Here is a 20,591-nt window from a genome sequence, read left to right on the forward strand (position 1 = left end):
ACTTGTCTGTTCTCATCAGAGGAGGAGCTTGGAGCCTCGCTGTCACTGGGAATGGCGGCTGTTTTCATCAGGGGAGCTCTGATCTTCACCGTGAGCATCACTTCCTGGATCCAGCATAGATCCCTCAGTCTCGTAGCACAAATCCTTCACCCCAGTGGTGCAGGTGTTCTGGCTTCCACCACTGGCATTTGGGTCTTCCAGGTGCAGATCCTCAATCTGGACAAGCATTGTGGAAGGCTCTAGGCCTTTAGTTGGACTCGTGTGGGACATTGCCTTGGGATCCAGGCCCTTGGCTGAATTCTTTGGGTCTCTAGCGTATGGTTAATCTCTTGCACTCCTCTGTATTTGACTTTTTGGGTAAATATAATAAAACAATCCTATACATTATGTGTCCTGTATTAAATCTATTTCCCTTAAAAACCCTGACTACAACAGGTAACAATAACTCAATGAGTGGAAGACATTTTTCAGCAAATAGGATGAGATGCCTGGATACTCACATGCAAAAGAATGAAGTTGGAGCTCTTCTTCATACCACATATAAAAATTAACTCCAAATAGATCACGCATGGCCAGGGGTTCATAGTAGAATGTATAGAGATGACAATCTAAACAAACTGAACTGGAAAATGGGGCAAGGATTTGAAGAGACATCTTTCCAGAGAAGATATACAGTCACTAAGCATATGAAAAGTTGCCCAATATTAGTTACCAAGGAAATGCAAATGAAAACTCTGAGATGCCATTTCATACCTACTAGGATGGCTATAATCAAAAAGTCAGATCATAACAAGTACTGGTAAGGATGTGGAGAAATTGGAAACCTCATACAGACTTGGTGGGAATATAACATAATGCAGCGACTTTGAAAAAATTGGTTTGGCAGTTTTTCAATTGTTATATATAGTCACCGTAAGACCTAGAAATTTCACTCTTATCCATATACCATGAGAATTAAAAACATGTGTGCATATAAACTTGTACATCAATGTATGAATAACAGCATTATTTATAATTGCTAAAAGGTAGAAACAACCCGAATGTCCATCAACTGATAAAGTATTGTATATCCATGGAATGGAATATTATTTGGCAATAAAATGAAAGGAAGTGAGGATGCATGCCACAGTCTTGAAACACTATGAGTAAAATATCTAAAACATACAAATCTACAGAAATAGAAAGTAGATTAATGTTTGTCTAGGTTTGGGAGAAAATGGGGGGTGATTGTTAATGGTACGGAATTTTCCTTTTGAGGTGATGAAAATTTTCTAAAATTCATTGTGGCAGCAGTTGTATAATTGTGAACATACTAAAATCATTGAATTGTATGTTACAAATGGGTCAATTGTATTATATGCAAATTATATCTCATTTTTCAAATATTTTATTACAATAATAAAATACATAATACATAATGGTACATTACATAATGGTCACATTCATCATGGGGAGTTGGCACATGCATGTAATATATCTTAATTCTTTTTAGTTTCCCCGAATTTAACTAATAGAAGAGAAAACTTTTGGGCCAGGGATTTAGCTCAGTGGTTCCACCACCTGCCTCGCAAGTGCAAGGTCCTGAGTTCCATCCCTGGTACCAAAAAAAAGAAACTGAAGAGAAATCTTTTGAGCTGTATAGTATTTGACAGATCAGAATTCAGAATTGCCCCACTTTAGCTCAAATGGAGATAAGGATAGCAATCATTCTGGCAATAATTCTCTTAGTAAGATATTTACTGAGTTACTACACACCAGGCACTCATCTGCATGCTGAGGATAGTGAATAGGACAAGCCTGTCACCATGCTCATTTTCTAGAACAGTTAAGAGTGTTCTAGAAAAATATAAAGTACTAATTAGACAATTGAGTAGATGTTTGAAGAGAAAAATGTGAACCGTAAGAAAAGGTATAATGGAGGATCCTAATGTAATCTAGGAAGGGAAGGAAGCCTTCAATGGAGGAGATGATGTTTGAGTTGAGCTCTTGACGATTATTAAGAATAAAGTAGGTGAAGACCAGATGTGAGGTAGAGAGGATTCCAGACAGAGGACAGGGCCTCCTCTGACCAGGAACCAGAGGACAGTGAGAAGTCAAGGGCAGCATGGAGGTTGGTGGAGGGGCTGGAAGACCCTGGAAAGCCTCATAAGCCATGCTAGGAATTTGATCTTTATTTCAAAGGCCATGGGAAGCTGTTGACTAATTTTAAGTACAGTTTTCAGTTGACATTTCCAGTATGTTTTGTGTTAGTCAGTTTTCTGTTACTGTTACAAAATGCCTAAAATAATCACAAGAGGAAAGATTTCTTTTGGCTCATAGTTTCAGAGGCTTCATTCTGTGATCCTTTGGCCCTGTTACCTTTGGGCCTGTGATGAGGTAGCACATCCTTGCAGGAATGCACAGTGGTGGGGCAGGGGGGCTGCTCACCTTGTGGCAACCAGGAAGCAACAAACAAACAAAACAGGAAGGAACTAGGGTCTCAATATCTCCTTCAAGGATAAATCCCCAAAGAACTAACTAGATCTCTTCCACTAGATCTCAACTCCTAAAGCAGTGATGGTGAACCTTTTAGAGCTTTCAATGATACAAACAGCCTGCTGTGGCACACATGCCATAGGCTCGCCACCACTGCCTTAAAAGGTTCCACCACCTCCTAATAGTGCCACAGACTAGGGAGCAACCCTTAACATCTTTGGGGAACATTCAAGATCCAAAATATAGCACTTTGCTATTAAATTTCCCACTGAATAACACAAAAATGAACTTATCACACTATGCTAGTAGAGATGATGTGGCTCCCCTACTTCTTACTGGACCTCCTATATATGTTTCTTATATTTTGGTCCCTGGGAAACAGCTTGTGGAATTTCCAGATGTAGAATGGAGGCAAGAATGTACAGAAGAGCCCCAAGAGGAAATGAGGCTGGGCCACATGAGCTTTGGTGAGCTCAGCAACATCTATAACAACATACTGGTCTTCTTTAAGCTTAGGACGTATGTCGCAGAATGAGATCACACCCTGTGACTCTAGGGTCTTGTTATTTACAACTGTAATGTTAAAATTGGCACCATGGGCACTTTATAAAATATGGGTGGAGCAGCCCTTGGCTTCTGTCATATGTTGCCTGGCCTATGATCTGGTATTCTCAATTGAGTACAGGTGAAAACAGATGGAAAATAAATTATCTTACAATTTTTAGCATGTTTTCATTAACTTAGCATCTGTTGGAAAATTTGTTCTGAGAATAACATCAAGGAACTGATCCACATAGTGGGTAATGGCCAACTGAAGCCTCCGAGAGATGGCTTCTCCGCTGGCCAAAAATTGCTTTGCCAAAGTTTTCGAGGCTATGGGGATGTCTTGACAACACTAAGTAAAACAAGACATTGAAGTTCTTTAAATTTACCATAAGTCACAAGTTAAATCTGAATCTTTGGAATATGTATTCTCTCGTTAACTTTTTATTCTTGGCTGGGTATAATGGTGAGATGTCTTTTGTGTTGTTAGTGGCAACTCAAAAATTTTTCATTTCTCCTTACTCTTTGGCTTTCCCTTCATTTTTTATTCTTCCTTTTTTTTTTAACTATGATCCTCTTTTTTATCTCTTTACTTTGATTGACCTGCTAGAATTTTGAGCTAATATATACTGTGGTTCTAGCTGGATAAGGTTGATTAATCATGATAAATCACTAACCAATATGTTTTATTAAAAATAATTCAATTCTATGTGCGAAGGATGCATGCTCACTTCAGTACAGCACTTGACTTTGCTGGCTACACTATTTTTGCTTCTGGATTCTCTGACATCTATTATATCTGCTTTCTTTCTGTCATGGTTACTGCGCCTGATACCTCAACATTCATTCAAACCCAAATATAATTAGTCTGAGCCAACCATGGTGGTTTTATTTCCCTAGAAAGTGAATGATTATTTCACTAACTTCTGTAACTATCCCATCTCCACCCCCAATCTGAGGAAAAAGCCAAAAACATCCTGGATAAATTACAGCAAAGTAAAGTTGGAGCCTTGATGTACTGAGCCTGAAGCCCATGCTAGTAAACTTCTTGTTGTGTGAAATAATTAGTTTCCTGATTGTTTAAGTTGGTTTAAGCTGGAGTATCCTCTTCTTATATTTAAAAGCACTTACGTGTTCCTTCTTGGTTCCCTGACCCTGTACTTCTTAGGCTCCTTTATTGGTTTTGCTTTTTTCTATCTTAGGTTTTATGCTTGGCTCTCTTTTCTTACTCTTCAATTTCCAACTTATCCATTCTTGTTTCAACTAAAATTTACATGTTCATAACTTCTTGATCTAAATTTCAGGTTAACCTCTTTCTCAAGCTCTGTATTTATATTTTTGCTACTTGAGGTCAATAATGAAATCAACTTTGACCACACTTTATGACCACCTGTAGAACTTTAAAAATACATAGATATATAGACCTCATTCTCAGGAATTCTAGTCCATTTGATTTAGAACAAGGCCTGAGCATCTGTATGTTATTGAAACTCTACAGATGGCTTTTGACCCATGACTAGGGGGTTCAGAACCAGTGATCTGGGGACACCTCTTCCTGGATAGCTCTTATAGTCTTCAAACTTATCATATCTAAAACTGGACTCTTCACTCCTACTCTCCTGTGTTGTTGGTCCACCAAATTTTCTATTTTTTCTTGTAGATGAGGATGAGTTAGACACAGAATCCACCTTTAAGAATATCACATCTAGTTGCACAGGCTGGGAATAGATAGTGGGAAAATAGTGTAGCATGTCTCTAGGTTTCCCGGGTCCCATCTGTCTGTGGGTATAGGCAGAAGCTAGAATAACAGCAAACACACGTATTTTATGAACTCTTACCCCTCCTGCTGATGTAGAACTTCTAGCCTAGTGCTGTCCAATCGAACTTTCTGAGATGTTGAAAATGTTGTAAATCTGTTCAGTCTAGTGCAGAAACTTTTAGTCAACATGTTTCTTTCGAGTATTTGAAAAGTAGTTGGTACTAATCAGAAATAAAATATTTACTTTTAGCTAATATTAATTTTAAAAGTCATGTGCACTAGTGTATACTATAATGGATGGCACTACTAGCTCTTTGAACTACTTGGTTACAACCGGGAATCTTTACTAACTTAAATACAGAATAACTACCATCTCTACCAGGTACTACTTCTGCACCACAAGCAATCCCTTTGTGATTTTGACAGGAAAAGATACATTTTACATAACATATATTTTACACATACTCATACACATGCACACATATTTTCATATACACATATGCTTACTTACATAAAACTACTTATAAACAACTCTAAGTTTTAAATTCTATCAGTCTAGTTAAAAACAGCTGTCCCTGAGCCACTGAATTAATTTCATGATCCACTATGCACCATGTCCCACAATTTGGCAAGCACTTCCCCAGGGAGCTATCTTGTCCTGGTGGCTGCATATCTTTCTACCTGTGGCACTGACGTCTTTGCTGGGTGTTCCTGCTGCTGGGCCAGGGGCTGGGTCAGGTTCATTGAAGCCTCTGTAGCACCAGAGCTGTGGTCTGCAGTGAAGGAAAGGAGAGGATGCCTGGCTCCTCTTTGTGTGTCAAGCAATTAGATGGCTTCCACAGTACACAGGTGATATCCGAATCCTTTAAAGTTTCTTAGCAAAACACCTCTTTTGGCTTCCATCTATCACCCTTCCCCTCACAAAGCTGTGTTCCACTGGAAGTTTAGAAGTAAGAAAACTGAGTGACAGCCATCAAGCTCTGAATAGAATTGCTTCTTACCCTTTAGCCCTTGGGTTGCCTCTCCTGCTCAATGACCATGGTTTCTCACTGGCTCAAGCTCTTTGTGTCTAGGATTGAGTTTTGTCTCTGGAGACTCCTTTGCCCACATGTATACGGCATTTGATGGGCCCAACTCCCACTTTGCCTAACTTGCAGAAATTTCTCAGACTTAAGGAACTTGATAGGCATTATAAAATATGCATGCTGTGCGAATCTGGCTGAATTTGTTCTGTGTAGGGCTGAGAGAGCCACAGAAAGGGGTAAAGAGAAGACAAGAAGAAAGTAGCTGCTAAGTTAGTCTCAAAGGACAAGTGGAGCTTGCAGAGAGACAAGAGGGACTTGCTGTGATGCCCTTCCCCAATTGCTCAAGTCAGGCCGGTAAATGTTCTTCTCTGCCTCCAAAACATTTTGTTCATATTTCCATTACAAGACTTCTCACATGTTGAAGTTGTTTCTGTCTAGAGTTGTTGGACTTGGAGATCTTCAGGTACTAAGATCATGTTTTCTTCATCTTTGTCTCTTCAGCAACTAACATGAGGCCTTTTCTACTGCCAACAGAAATAGCCATTAAAAGAATAGAAAATAGCTGGGGATTTAGCTCAGTGGTTCTGCCACCTGCCTCGCAAGCACAAGGACCCGAGTTCGATCCCCAGTACCAAACAAACAAATAAACAACAACAACAACAAAAAGAATAGAAAATAATGCTAGGTAGGGCTTTTGCCCTGAGCATTGGTATGTTAAGATGGAGCTCATTTGCTTGCTTTTCAGGATCTGTTAAAGAGAGTAATGCTGTAGACCCTAAAGTAGAATTATTAGGTTTTATTATTTTTCAAGATACATCAGGCCAAGGGTGATGGTGATTTTCAGCTAAATCTGCTAGGTGTGACTGTACAAATTTGTCCAGGTGCCTAGAGTGACTGGTAACAGGCAAAACAAAAACATTTCCTATACCTGTGAAGCTTTCTGTTTAGTGTGGGACAGAGACAACCAACCAAGCAGTGAGAAGGAGGGGTGATTAAGGACACACAGGTGGCTATAAAGGAATATAAATCATCCGACAGCAATTAGGGAAACTCCATGGAGAAGAAAGATGAGGGGGGTGATCCATGCCAGAGATGGCCTCGGCAAAGAAGAAAGCAAAGATTATTCTAGGAAAGGGAATATTGGACAGGAAGACTAGAAGTCATGGTACAAGAACTGAAGAAAGTTCTTTAGAGAGGTTTTGTTTTCTTGAGACAGAATTTGGCTATGTAGTTCAGGCTGGCCTCGAACTCACGATGATCTTCCTGCCTTAGCCTCCCAACTCCTGGAATTACAAGTGTGTACCAACCTGCCTGGCATGTATGGAATATTGATTGACATGTACATGGTATGAGATGAGGCTGGAGAGATAAGCATAGGCCAGATTTTAAATGGCATGCACACCATGGAAAGAAGTATGGGGTCTAACCCGATGAACATAGAAAGCCAAGGAAAGGTTTTAGGGAATACTACAGTCTGATTAGATTTGCATTTTAGAATAGAAAATAGATTGTAGGTGGTTCAAGACCAGAAATTACTGAGAATCCAAGTGAGAGGTAATAGTGGCTGGCAGCTACCAGAGTTCATCTAGCTGAGCCACAGGGGTGGAATTCTCTGGACCATTCAGGTACCACATGAGTGTACTAAGGGAGAAAAAAAAGAGAAAGACCAAGATGGGGGATGTAGACTTTAAAAGGGAATACTGAGCAATAAAAGGAAACCTACTTAGTCATCTATGCTAGCCCTGAATGAGTACAAAAACTGAAGTAGATTCCAAGAGGGAATGGGGCTCTGCTGATAATTGCTTTCAGAGTCTCCAGGCCAACCTTACATTCTCCTCTATGTGCCCTAGAAAGCAGGCATAGACAGATCTTTCTGGAGACTTCCAAAGTAAGTTTAGGACCATCAACAGTGACTTCACACTGCCTCAGGATTCCTACTCAAATACTGGGTCTTTGCCTCTACCAGGGAGGCAGATGAAATCTCTCAAAGAATCTACCAATGAATTATGTCCTTGAAATGCAAGAAGATCAGCATCCAGGCACGTCTCCTGCAATTAGAGCCCAGCACGCCACGAGATTGATATATTACCTCTTGTTTCCAATCCAGATCCAAATCTCAATCAAGTGTGCAGGCAAGGAGTTGTCATTTCAGGCAATTGACGTCTAGTATAGACCCCTGACTGAACTTTCATGACAATCAGACTATAAGCCTAAAGCAGTCCTTCAACTTCCTCTGTTTCTTCTCCTGGATTTCCATGGAAATCTGTAATGAAGGGATGATTGATGTTGTGCTTCCCATGAGTAGTCATGTTCTCACCTCTTAGTAATATCTCTTAGGAATACTAGAAGTGAGGAAACCTAGGAGGAAGAGGTGTGGACAGAGTTGGCGCTATTTTTAGGGACTGATTCTGAATTCTGAAGGCACTTCTGGAGGCTGTCAGAGACCCTCAATGACACAGCTCACCCCACGCTCAGGGCATCTGAAGAAGCCACAGGGAGGAAAAGGGGTCTGTTAGTTTTAGAATTACAGATCTATCTATGTTCTTATGGCTAGGGGAAACTGAGATCCTGCGGGCAGATGGAAGCCCAAGCACAGGTTGAAGCAGCATGGAAGAGAAGCTGCAGCCCTGATGCTGAATCTGGAAGAACATACTGCAGATCCATTCTTGCTTTTGCTTTACTTCACTTTTCAAAAAATTTTCGAGCTAATCTTGGACATTTGGAAGCAGCTCAACCTAGGGGGGAACAGAAACACTAGCTTTGTAGTCCCACAGCATTTGCCTTTGCAGCTGCATTGCCCTCATAGCACAGGTGTACAGAGCATGATTATATGACCCCAGAAATCTGGCTGTCTGGGGTGTGGTATTCATTTTTCCAGCCTGATGCAATGATGTCAGGGTGTGGGTATACTCCACCTCACTCTCCTTTTTCTCCCCCCACCACCAAACTCTGGATTTCAGTTAACTGTGAAAAATAGCAGCATAAGGAAGCAGGCTTCATACTGTTATTGGTGACTTGCTTTTTAAACAACTCCAGTCCCTTTTAGAAGTCTGCCCCCCAAAAGCAGGGAGAAAGACAGGACAAACTTTTGAAAAAATCTTTCAGCACCTTCATTGATCCAAATTTTAGTGTGATTTGGCAGGCAATGGAGGGTAACATGTTCCAGTGTTTAACTTGCACATAATTGCCAGATTAGCTATTGTTTGACTTGTACAATTATTAATGAAATGTGGAAAAAAGGGTGGTAACTGTGAAGCCTGCTGCAATGTCTAGACATAAGGGTGGGGGTGGGGAGGTGGAGCACCAAGTGAGACGACACAGAATTTCCTTTCCTTGGCTTTTCCTTAGACTCACTATTTCTGCCATGGCATGACAAAATATGAGCCAAGATACTGATAGGTGAGAGATAATGTTTTGGTTAAAATGACAAATCAGGTTTTAGGATATATGCTGGAGACATTTCTCAATTAAGTGTCTTAAAAGGAAAGATGCAATCTCAATGTCTGTAATATCAACAACATACAAGTGCATAAATATGCACTGACTTCAGGATTTAATGTGTTTACTTTTTATTTTTATTAGCCTATGTTTGCAGTACATGATTACATTCATCGTGGGGAGTTGGTCCATGTACATAGCACAACTTCTTTTTTTGCCGCCTATCTCTTGCCTCCCTCCCTGCTCCTTGACCTTGGGATTTTAAAGAGCTATAGTCACAGGCCGGGGATGGTGGCACATGCCTGAAATCTCTGCACTCAGGAGGCTGAGGCAAGAGAGTTTCAAATTTGAGGCTAGCCTCAGGTACACAGTGAGACTCTGTCTCAGAGGGGAAAAAAGAACTACAGCCATTTGAGAGATGCCCATGTCAGCATCATTTCACTCCTTTAGGTGAAGCAACTGTTATTCAGGGAAGGCCACACCTAAGAGGAATGGTTGTGAGGAAATGATACAAATAAGATGAAGTTTCCATTGGTATCCTTAGGATGGCCACTGTTGCCTAAAATGGACAGATGTCACAGGGAATAACCCTGAACAGTAGTGGAAGTAGAGGCAGCAGGAGGAGCCTTGAAGCCTGGAATAGAGGGGGGAGGTATGGGTATCAAAAAGAGCCTAAGGGGAAAAAAAGGAAAGTGGAGCCACAGTACTTTAGTGGTAGAAAAAAAATCATTGAGAATATTTCAGTCCAGTCCCTTCATGTTACAGTTAAGGAAACTGAAGCTCAGAGAAGTTAACAGATTTATCCAAAGTCACAAGATACATAATAATAAATCTAGAGTTAGAATTCAGATTTCCTTTCTCAAACCTGACATGCTTCCCACTGTCTTGAAATATTAAATACACTAAAACCACAATATACTAATATTGAGTTAATCTGTGACTCAAAGGAACTGTTGTTTCTCAGCCAACTGAATGGCCTATTGTTCTTCATTAAGGAATCAGATAATTATGAATCCTGACCATTTCATGTTTAATGGAGTTTTATTGTAATCATGCCAAATATTATGGGCAGGTAATGAATATACCTACTAGATTATTTTAAATCATTTCATTATACACTAATTTGTTTTATAGGATCAAATTCAACCTTTTGTTTTTAGTATAAAATCCCTTTGTGATTTTAGTAGACAAACTTCAAAACACCAAGAGGAATTCTGTTTCTAATATTTCCAGCTAAGACTTCAAAAGCCTAGAGGCTGTAAACTATATGAAAGAGTCAGAGTGTCCTGTCAAGTCTACTAACATAGTGTTGGCATTTGTCACAGCTTCAACTTTGTTTGAACCACATAGAACCTCATAGTATTTTTTCATTACTAGAAAGGAGTGCTTTGCTAGCGCTATGTAAGCAACATCCTTTTTCCAGTTGGGCTAGCACATTGGTCAGACTTGCCTTATCTTGTCAGAATTGCCACACTCCTTTCCAAATGCAAAACTTTACTAGTGATTCTACTCTAATAAGATTTATCTTCTTCTTTACAGTGCTATTGTCTGTGGTTTTTAAACTACTAATTTGGAAGATGCTTATTGCTTACAACACAGGGCTGAATACAGTTAATTTCCTCTATCAAAACTTCTTATAAATAGCTAGGAGTCATCAGGCAGAAAATGTCAACAATCAAAATGTTCTTTTCTAAAATCTCTAATTTTTCTTCTTTCCATGCAATTCCCATTTTCCCTAAATCTTTCAGGAGTTCCTATTTTCTAGCACTGATGTGTTATTTTAAAAATTATGTATATATACCTGTTGTGATTTGTGTCTAGATGTCCCCCAATCCTCATGCAGTAATAGGTGAGGCTTTTTCAGAGGTGGGTGGATCTAGAGTATGTCACACTGGGATTGATTCATGATGCAACATGGTAGGATTAAGGACATTAGGATTAAGGGTGTGAGTGCTACCTGCCCTAAGTAGCCTGGATAAGATAGAAGGGATAGAAAGAGCCATGATCCCTCCTTGTTGTGCTGCTGTCTTCTGCTCACCATGAACTGTTTCTCCTCTGTGATGCCTGTCTTCTGTGCTATCCTGACTTGGAGCCAGCCCATTACGAACTGAAACCACTACAAACAGGGAGCTAAATTAACCTTTCCTCCTTTATCTTTGTGCGTTGGATATTTTTTTTTCTCTAATTTTTGGCTAAGAAAAAAATGCCATTTTTTTGTATTAAATTCTTTTATTGGTACATTTTAGGTATAAAACACAATTACATTTCTCATTGGGAATTGTACCTTTACATAATGCATCTTAGTTCTTATTTTTTCCCCATTCCTAGCCCTCCCTTCACCCCCTCCACCCTTCCCTATTGGCAAACACTTTAGTTCCATTTTTTCCATTTCCCATAATTTTTCCTTTCCCTTCTTTCCTTTCCCCTGCCCCTCCCACTACCCCTACCCCTTTGGACCTTTTCTTCCTATTTTACGTTATCGATTATTCATTCTAATCATTGGTACATTTTAGGTATACAATATAATGACATTCATCGTTGGAAATTTGCACCTTTACATAGTCTCTCTTTGTTCTTATTTTTCACCCTTGCCCAGCCCTCCCTACAACCCCTCCAGTCCTCCCTATTTACAAAGATTTTGTTCCTATTTTTCCATTTTTTCATATTAATCCCATTCCCTTCTATCCTTTCCTCTAGCCCTCCCATTTCCTTCCCCTTTGCCCCTTTTCTTCCTATTTCACATTACCTATTATACATTTAGTCCTTATTTACACTTTCAGTTTCTCACACCAGAGAAACTATTTGGTATTTACACAGGTGTGTCCTATTGATTTCACTTAAGAGTATCACCTCAGTGTGCATCCACTTAGCTATTTTGTCTCAGAAATGAGGAAAGTAACTAAGACAGTACCTTTTCTGTCATTTCAAAAGCTTTGAGATTGGAAGGGGGAGGCTGGCAGCTGGGTTCAGTCTGCCATCTTAGTTTAATCATTGTGAGTCAGACATAAAAATCATTTTCTTGAATGATAATTTTGAGAGGTCCAGGAAACTGAACTGAGTTGATGTGCTATGCACCATGCTAAAGCCTGTGGCCTTTACTGGCAGGCCCAAAGGAACCATTCCTGGATCCTTGACTCTCTAACAAAGTAGACCCATTGACAGCTATTACCAGCTAAAACTCTTTCAGGGACAATTGTATATTAGTCCTACTAGAAATCATTATAGAAATACTTTTTCAGGGCAGTAAACCAGCAGATCTTTCCTATCACCCATTTCTCTGATGGATATAAGAAGATAATGTGACTAGAAACAAAAATGCCTATATGGAGCTAAGTCTAGTTCATAGTGATTCTGAAAAATTGCATTTGGTCCAAGGTCACCCCAAGATTCTGCTCTATATAACCTTAATCTTCCCTCACAAACCAACAGGAGCTAATTTATTTCTAAAAATAGGTGAGACTTTGGATAAAATACATTGTTGTGTGAACATGCTCTACTTCTCTCCATTTTACTCCTTAGCACCTCCTTCCCAAAAAGTCTTGGTCATTTGACTGACACTAGGAGACAAATAATATTTGTTTTGTCTTAACCACTGAGTGACAGGGGATACTGCTAGATACCTACCAAATTACTGTTTTATATGACACAGACATTTGCTTTTGAAGAGAAGTGCCTAGCTAAAAATAGCCTTTCAGATTTCCCAGTGGCATGGTAAGGTGAGGTGACATATTCTAGTCCATGAGATGTAAACAGATGCCAATCAAGAATTTCTAGGAATGACGGTGACCAGCTTAGTGACCAGCTTAGCCAGGTGGGCGAAGAGAGAGGTCCCTGGCAGCCTGGAGCCCTGCTCCGTCCAAACCGTGCCATGCCCACTGGTGACCAGCTGGACGGTGAGGTCCCCTTGCCATTCGCCATGCCCACGGTGACCAGCTTAGCCATGCAGGTGCCTGCAGCCCCCCACCCCACTTGCCTCTGGCCTCCTGACTGTGCCGCTACCTGGTTCCACACTAAAGACACACAGGGGGCCATAAAGGCCACTGTCCTGAGCTCCACAACATAGAGCAGAAGGGAACAACAGATAGAGGACTGCTCTCAGGCTCCTTGATGAAAACTGAAGCCCACTGGAAAAGTGAGGAGAATCTCTGCAATAAAGTCACACCAGACCATTGTACTTGGTAAGTTGGAAGGATCTTCACCTCCCATTAGAACCTGGACTATCTTCAGGGGAAGGGCAGCTGGAACATGCAGTAAAACCTTGCAGAGTTCAACCCTGCAGGAGGACAGGGAGCTCAGCTTGGGACTTGCAGCCAGAAATCTGCCTGAATCTCACGGGTCTGTGACTGGCTTGCTGAGACACATTGACTTATAACTGCACGCTGCTGCCCACATTGTCTATTGTGACAGCAGAGACACACCCTGAAGGAGGCCCTTCATTTTTATTTTTTATGTTATTTTCAAAATTATTATTTTTTTGCTCTTATTTTTAATTTTTACATTTTTCTTTGTCTACTCTTTTCAAATTTTTATTTTTCTCTTCTTTTTTTTCTTTCTTTTCTCTTTTCTCTCTCTCTCTCTCACACTCGCACTCTTGCTGTCCCACATTGTTCTTCATCTCCCTTTTTGTTACCATTCTGGCCCTAATTTGGATTTCTTTATTTTTCTTTTCTCCTCTTTTTCCTTCTCTTGGTCTCACTGCTAACCTTCCCCTATCCTTCTATCTATCCCTCCCTCCCCAACCCTTCTAACTCCCCATCCCCAAGGGTAAAGTTGCTATATTGAAGAGTTTATTCACTATAAACATATGTTGGATTGGTCCTCGATTTTGATTTAATTCACACAGTTAAAGGTGATAGATTCATAACTAGCACAAATTATCATTTGCTAAGATGTACTTGATGCTATGGTGTTGCTGATTGTATCACTTGGGCTAAGGTGCTGTGATTGATCTAATCAGTTGTCCTTCCTGGTATAATGAAAATGAGATAGGCTCAGAGTCATCAGAGACTCAAAACCTAAAGACCAGCTATATCTGGAAGACACCTCTGAGAAGCAACCATTCCATAAGGGTTCTAAATACAAGGAACAAAGATACAATAAGCAATTTTGAGGTATCAACCCAGGAATTAAACCAAGGACAGTACCAAAAACAAAAATGAGAAGACATTTAAGCAAGGCACAAACTCAGACTTTGATGCCACCAAAGATAAATTCTGGGGGAAACAAGGTGGAAAACTCTGATAATCAACCACCTGGACACCCTGAACTGATAGCACAGGAAGTAACAAAACAGATGAATGAAGCTCTAGAAAAATTCAAAGCAGAAATAAGCTCTCAGATAACTACAGAGATGGTGAGCAGAGTGAAAGATACGATTAGAGGCTCTAGAAGAGAAAGAGATAAAAAAATGGATGAGCTCAGAAACATGCTGGAAGCCATGAATGCCCAGCATAAGAAAGAAATGGAAACCATGAAACAGATTCAAACAGATATTCAGGAGATTAAAAACTCCATTGAAAGTATGCACAGCAGATTAAGGGAATGTTAAGATAGAACATCAGATATAGAAGACAGGATTGCGGTTAATGACCATGAAAACAGAGATTTCTTAAAAATAGTAAGGGACCATGAGAAATCAATCCAGCAGCTGCTAGATGATGCAAAGAAGAAAAACATAAGACTGATAGGTGTCCATGGAAAAGCAGGAGAAAGCACAATTGACATAAAAAATCTGTTCACAGAAGTAATAGTATAAAACTTCTCAGACAGAGGTAGAGAATTGGACATACAGATAAGTGAGGCATATAGAACTTCAACTAGCCATGATAAAAAAAATCTACACCTAGACGTATAATACTCAAGATCCCAGAAACCCAACAGAAGAACAAAATCCTACAAGCAGTTAGAGAAAAGAAAGAAATCACCTACAAAGGAAAGACCATCAGAATCACAGCAGACTTCTCAACACAAACCCTCAAATCAAGGAGAGCCTGGAGTGAAGTATGTCAAGCCCTAAAAGAAAATAACTTCCAACCTAGACTGTTGTATCCTGCAAAATTATCTTTCAAAATTGATGGGGAAATTAGATACTTCCATGACAAAGAACACCTGAGAAATTTCATGAGCACCAAACCATCACTCCAAACAATTCTAAACAATATCCTAGAAAAAGACAATGAAGGTCACAACTCCAAGAGGCTCAACAGAGGGGAACCACCAGGCAAGACAAGAAACTAAAGGGAAAGGGGGAAAAATAAGAAAGGAGCCAACAAAAGTAAAACATGACAAGGATGAGTCAATATCTATCAATTATAAACATCAATGTTAATGGCCTCAATTCACCAATCAAAAGAAATAGACTAGCAGAATGGATTAAGAAGCAAAACCCAGCAATATGCTATATGTAAGAAACACACCTAACTCAAAAAGAAATTAATAGACTGAAAATAAAAGGATGGAAAACAGTTATCCATGTGATAGGAACCCAGAAAAAAGCAGAGGTAGCAATCTTATTTGCAGACAAAGTAGATTTCAAACCAAAACTAATTAAGAGAGACAAAGATTGTCACTACATCCTTGTGAAGGGAACAATCCAAGAGGAAGAGATGACAATCATAAATATATATGCACCAAATACGAATGCCCTCAACTATACAAAACAAATATTAATGGACATGAAAAACCAAATAAGCACTAATACAGTTGTAGTGGGGGACCTCAATACCGCACTATCACAAATAGATCATCTAGACAAAAAATTAACAATGAAATTCTAGAAGTGAACCAAGGTATTGAACAAATAGACTTAGTAGATGTTTACAGAGTGTTCCACCCCACAAAATTAGAATACACATTCCTTTCGGCTGCACACAGGTAATTCTCCAAAATAAACCACATGCTAGCTCATAGGACATGTCTAAGTAAATGCAAAAGAATTGATGTTAGCCTCTGTATATTATCAGACCATAGTGCAATAAAATTGGGGATCAATAACATAAGAAACTGCAAAATCCCCACAAACACATGGAAATTGAATAACACCCTCCTGAACAACCAATGGGTCACAGAGGAAATCAAAGAAGAAATTAGACAGTTTCTACAAGTAAATGATAATGCCAGTACAACATATAGGAATCCATGGGACACAATGAAAGCAGTTCTACATGGGAAATTCATAGCAATGAATGACCATATTAGGAAAACAGAGAGAGCTCAAATAAACAACCTAATGCAGAACCTCAAGCTGCTATAAAAAGAAGAGCATAACAAACCCAAAGCACTTACAAGAGAGGAAATTATAAAGACCAGAGCAGAAATCAATGCAATGGAGACTAAGAGAACAATACAAAAAAATCAATGAATCAAAGAGTTGGTTTTTTGAAAGAATAAATAAAATCAATAAACCTTTAGCCAACCTTATCAAAAAAGGAAAGAAAAGGCTCAAATCTATGCAATTAAGGACAAAAAAGGTAAAGTCACAACAGATCCAGCAGAAATCCAGAGAATCATCAATACCTACTTCGAGAACCTGTAATCTAATAAAATGGAAAACACAGAAGAAATGGACAGATTCTTTGATTCATCCAAATTGCCAAAGTTAAATGAAGAAGATATAGAAATTCTAAACACCCCAATTACAATGAGTGAAACTGAAAATATAAGAAAAATTTACCAACAAAGAAAAGCCCAGGTCCTGATGGCTTCACTGCTGAATTCTACAAGATATTTAAAGAAGAACTATCACCATCACTCTTTAAACTCATCAAGGAAATTGAAAGGGAAGCAAGGCTTCCAAATTCATTCCTGGAAGCAAGTGTTACTTTGATTCCAAAACCAGGGAAAGACCCAACCCAAAAAGACAACTACAGGCCCATCTCCCTAATGAACATAGATGCAAAAATCCTCAACAAGATACTGGCAAACAGAATACAGAGGGTCATCAAGAAGATTATACACCTTGACCAAGTCAGATTTTTCCCAGGGATGCAAGGATGTTTCAACATTCATAAATCAATACATGTAATACACTATATTAACAGAGCCAAGGACAAAAACCATATGATCATCTCAATAGATGCAGAAGAAGCATTCAACAAAAAAAGCATTCACCAAAATCCAGCACCCATTCATCATAAAAACCCTACAAAAATTGGAATAGAAGGTCTTTATCTCAACCTGATTAAGGCTATCTATGAAAAACCAACAGCCAACATCATACTAAATGGTCAAAAACTGAAAACTTTCACGCTAAAATCAGGAACAAGACAAGGATGCCCACCATCACCACTCCTGTTCAATATAGTTCTGGAAACATTAGCCACAGCAATTAGAAAAGAGAAAGAAATAAAAGGAATAAAGATAGGAAAGGAAGAAGTGAAACTCTCATTATTTGCTGATGATATGATACTTTACATAGAAGACCCAAAAAACTCTACCAAAAGACTTCTAGACTTAACTGACAGATTCAGTAGAGTAGTTGGATACAAGGTCAACACTCAAGAAAAAATAGCTTTCTCATCCACAAATAACAGACTCACTGAGAGAGAAATTAGGGAAACAATTCCTTTTACAATAGCATAAAAAAAAGAGAAACATTTGGGAATCAATCTAACAAAGGAAGCAAAAGACCTCTACACTGAAAACTACAGCACTCTGAAAAATGAGATAGAGGAGGATATAAGAAAATGGAAAGACATCCTTTGTTCCTTGGTAGGAAGAACCAATATAGTGAAAATGGCCATACTTCCAAAACTGTTATATAGATTTAATGCAATGCCGACTGAAATTCCAAGAATATACTTCACAGAACTAGAGAAAACAATCCAAAAATTCATTTGGAACTGGAAGAGACATAGAATAGCAAAAGCAATTCTAGGCAACAGAGTCATGGCAGGGGGTATCACAATCCCCAACTTGAAACTATACTACAAAGATACTGTGATAAAAACAGCATGGTACTGACAAAAAACAGACCCGAGGATCAGTGGAATAGATAAGAAGATGCAGAAACATCTCCAGACATACTCAGCCACCCTATCTTTGACAAAGGAGCCAACCACCCTCATTGGAGGAAAGATAGACTATTTAATAAATGGTGTTGGAAAAACTGGATTTCAACCTGCCAAAGATTAAAACTAGACCCATATCTCTCACCATGCACTAAACTAAGATTGAAGTGGATTAAAGATCTAAATATTAAAACAAATACAAAACTTGCTGGAAAATAAGTTAGGTAGAACTCTTGAAGACATTGGCAAAGGAAAAGACTTTATGAGCAAAACCTCAATAGCACGGGAACTAGCACAAAGAATCAAAGGATCTCATCTTATTAAAAAGCTTCTGCACTGCAAGAGAAACCACCAACAGAGCTAAGAGACAACCTACAATGTGGGAAAAAATTTTAGCAGCTGTACCTCAGAGAAAGGACTGCTATCTAGAATATATAAAGAGCTGAAAAAAACAGATCCCCCAAATTCAAAGACCCAATTCAAAAATGGGCATCTGAAATGAACAGACATTTCTCAGGCAAAGAAGTAAAAGCAGCAAATAAACATATGAAAAAATGTGCAACATCACTGCTCACTCAAGAGATGCAGATGAAAACAACACTGAGATTCCACCTCACCCCAGAAAGAATAGCTGCTATCAAGAAATCAAGCAATAATAAATGCTGGCGGGGGTGTGGGGGGAAAGGAACCCTTCTCCATTATTGGTGGGAATGCAGATTGGTGAATCCACTGTGGAAATCACCATGGAGATACCTCAAAAAGTAGGACTAGAGGTCCCATTTGACCCAGCTATTCCCCTGCTGGGTATCTTCCCCAAAGAATTAAAAGAATCATATCACAGTGATATATGTGCACCATGTTTATAGTGGCACAGTTTGTAATAGCTAAAGCTTAGAAACAGCCCAAGTGCACATCAAGTGGAACCTGGATGAAGAAGATGTGGGGTTTTTTTTTTTTATAAAATGGAGTACTACTCAGCCATAAAGAATGAGAAACTAGAGACATTTATAGCTAAATGGATGCATATTGAGGCCATACTCTTAAGTGAAATAAATAGGACACATGTGTAAATACCAAATAGTTTCTCTAGTGTGAGAAACTGAAAGTGTAAATAAGGATTAAAATGAATAATTGATAATTTGAAATAGGAAGAAAAGGCCCAGAAGGGTAGGGGAAGTGGGAGGGGAAGGGAAAAGGAAAGAAGGGAAAGGAAAACTTATGAGAAAAGGAAAAAATGGAAACAAAGTCTTTGTAAATAGGGAAAGGAGCACAGGGAATGGAGAAAAAATAAGAACCAAGATACATCACGTACAGGTACAAGAACACAATGATAAATGTAAATGTATTGTATACCTAAAATGTACCAATAAAGGAATTGAAGCAAAAAAAAAAAGAATTTCTCTGAATGTTCTTGATGTTCTGATACGATTGCTATCCCCTCCCCCACTTCGTGTCTTGCTGAAATTTTCTACCTAGAATATGGTCATCATGACAGTGACAGGGTTGCTATCATGTAGCCTCTGAGTAATAAGCTGAGTATGGAAACCATAGCCTCAGGATGGCAGGGGTGAAAGTGGAAGGAGCCTGAGGTGTTTCTTGCATGTTGAGCTGCCAACCTCTGGACTCTTCTGACATGAGAAATATGAAGCCCTATTGAATAAGTCAAGATAACCAGGTTTTACCAAGCTAAACAAAATCTTAACCACTATTATTCAGTCAATTCTCCTACAAACTTTGAAATTAACAACCTATTCCCTAAACTATACCACAGAAATATTGAAAATTATGGGAATTCACTTTAACAAGTTTCGAACGTATTTTGTCCATAATCAGAGGCATTAAATATTCTAAACAATTCCAAAATTGCAGTACTCATTAAAGAAAACTTGCCAGCCTTTAGCCAAAGAAGCAAATTGTGATGTGGGTGTTACTGTCTATGCCAAGTGCAGAAATGATCTCTTCACTGAAATCCCGCTTTAGTGGCATTTGCATTTGTAACATCACACATGGTTGGATTTTCACTTAAATTTGATTCCCGGATTGTCATTAAAATTTTTTTAAAGATGACTTTATGATTCAGTTTTGAAATGAAGTATGTATGTACAAGAAAATCGCCTGACATGTGGCATACAATAGAATTAAGACAAGTAGAGATTGTTAAATCTCTTGGAGCAAATCACAGAATTTCCCAAGCTATGAAATGCTTGTGTGATTGACTCATGAATCATCAGTAGTACTCAGTCAACAATATCTCCCAGTAAACAAGCTTCCTACTGACTTCCAAAAAGTTCTTTAACCTCTGGAAATGTGTCACTCATTTAAAGAACAAATAATGAAATTTCA

General features: G+C 39.0%; 1 long non-coding RNA gene across 5 annotated transcripts in view; it reads left to right on the forward strand.

Moving 5' to 3' along the window:
• Nucleotides 1-20,591, forward strand: part of LOC101716130 (uncharacterized) — a 72,080-nt gene that overhangs the window by 40,308 nt on the left and 11,181 nt on the right. The window contains exon 5 of one of the 5 annotated variants that reach the window (XR_002389685.2): nucleotides 20-1,376. The exons of 2 other annotated variants lie outside the window; for them this stretch is intronic. This is a non-coding gene — a long non-coding RNA (uncharacterized LOC101716130). Of the gene's footprint in view, nucleotides 1-19; nucleotides 1,377-20,591 lie in introns of those variants that run through there. 2 more of the 5 variants (XR_015444105.1, XR_002389684.2) reach the window with 2 other exon arrangements.

This window comes from Heterocephalus glaber, unplaced genomic scaffold (assembly GCF_053883595.1).
Source record: "Heterocephalus glaber isolate CG9 unplaced genomic scaffold, H.glaber_assembly_v1.0 deba00001594, whole genome shotgun sequence".
NCBI classification, from domain to species: Eukaryota; Metazoa; Chordata; class Mammalia; order Rodentia; family Bathyergidae; genus Heterocephalus; species Heterocephalus glaber.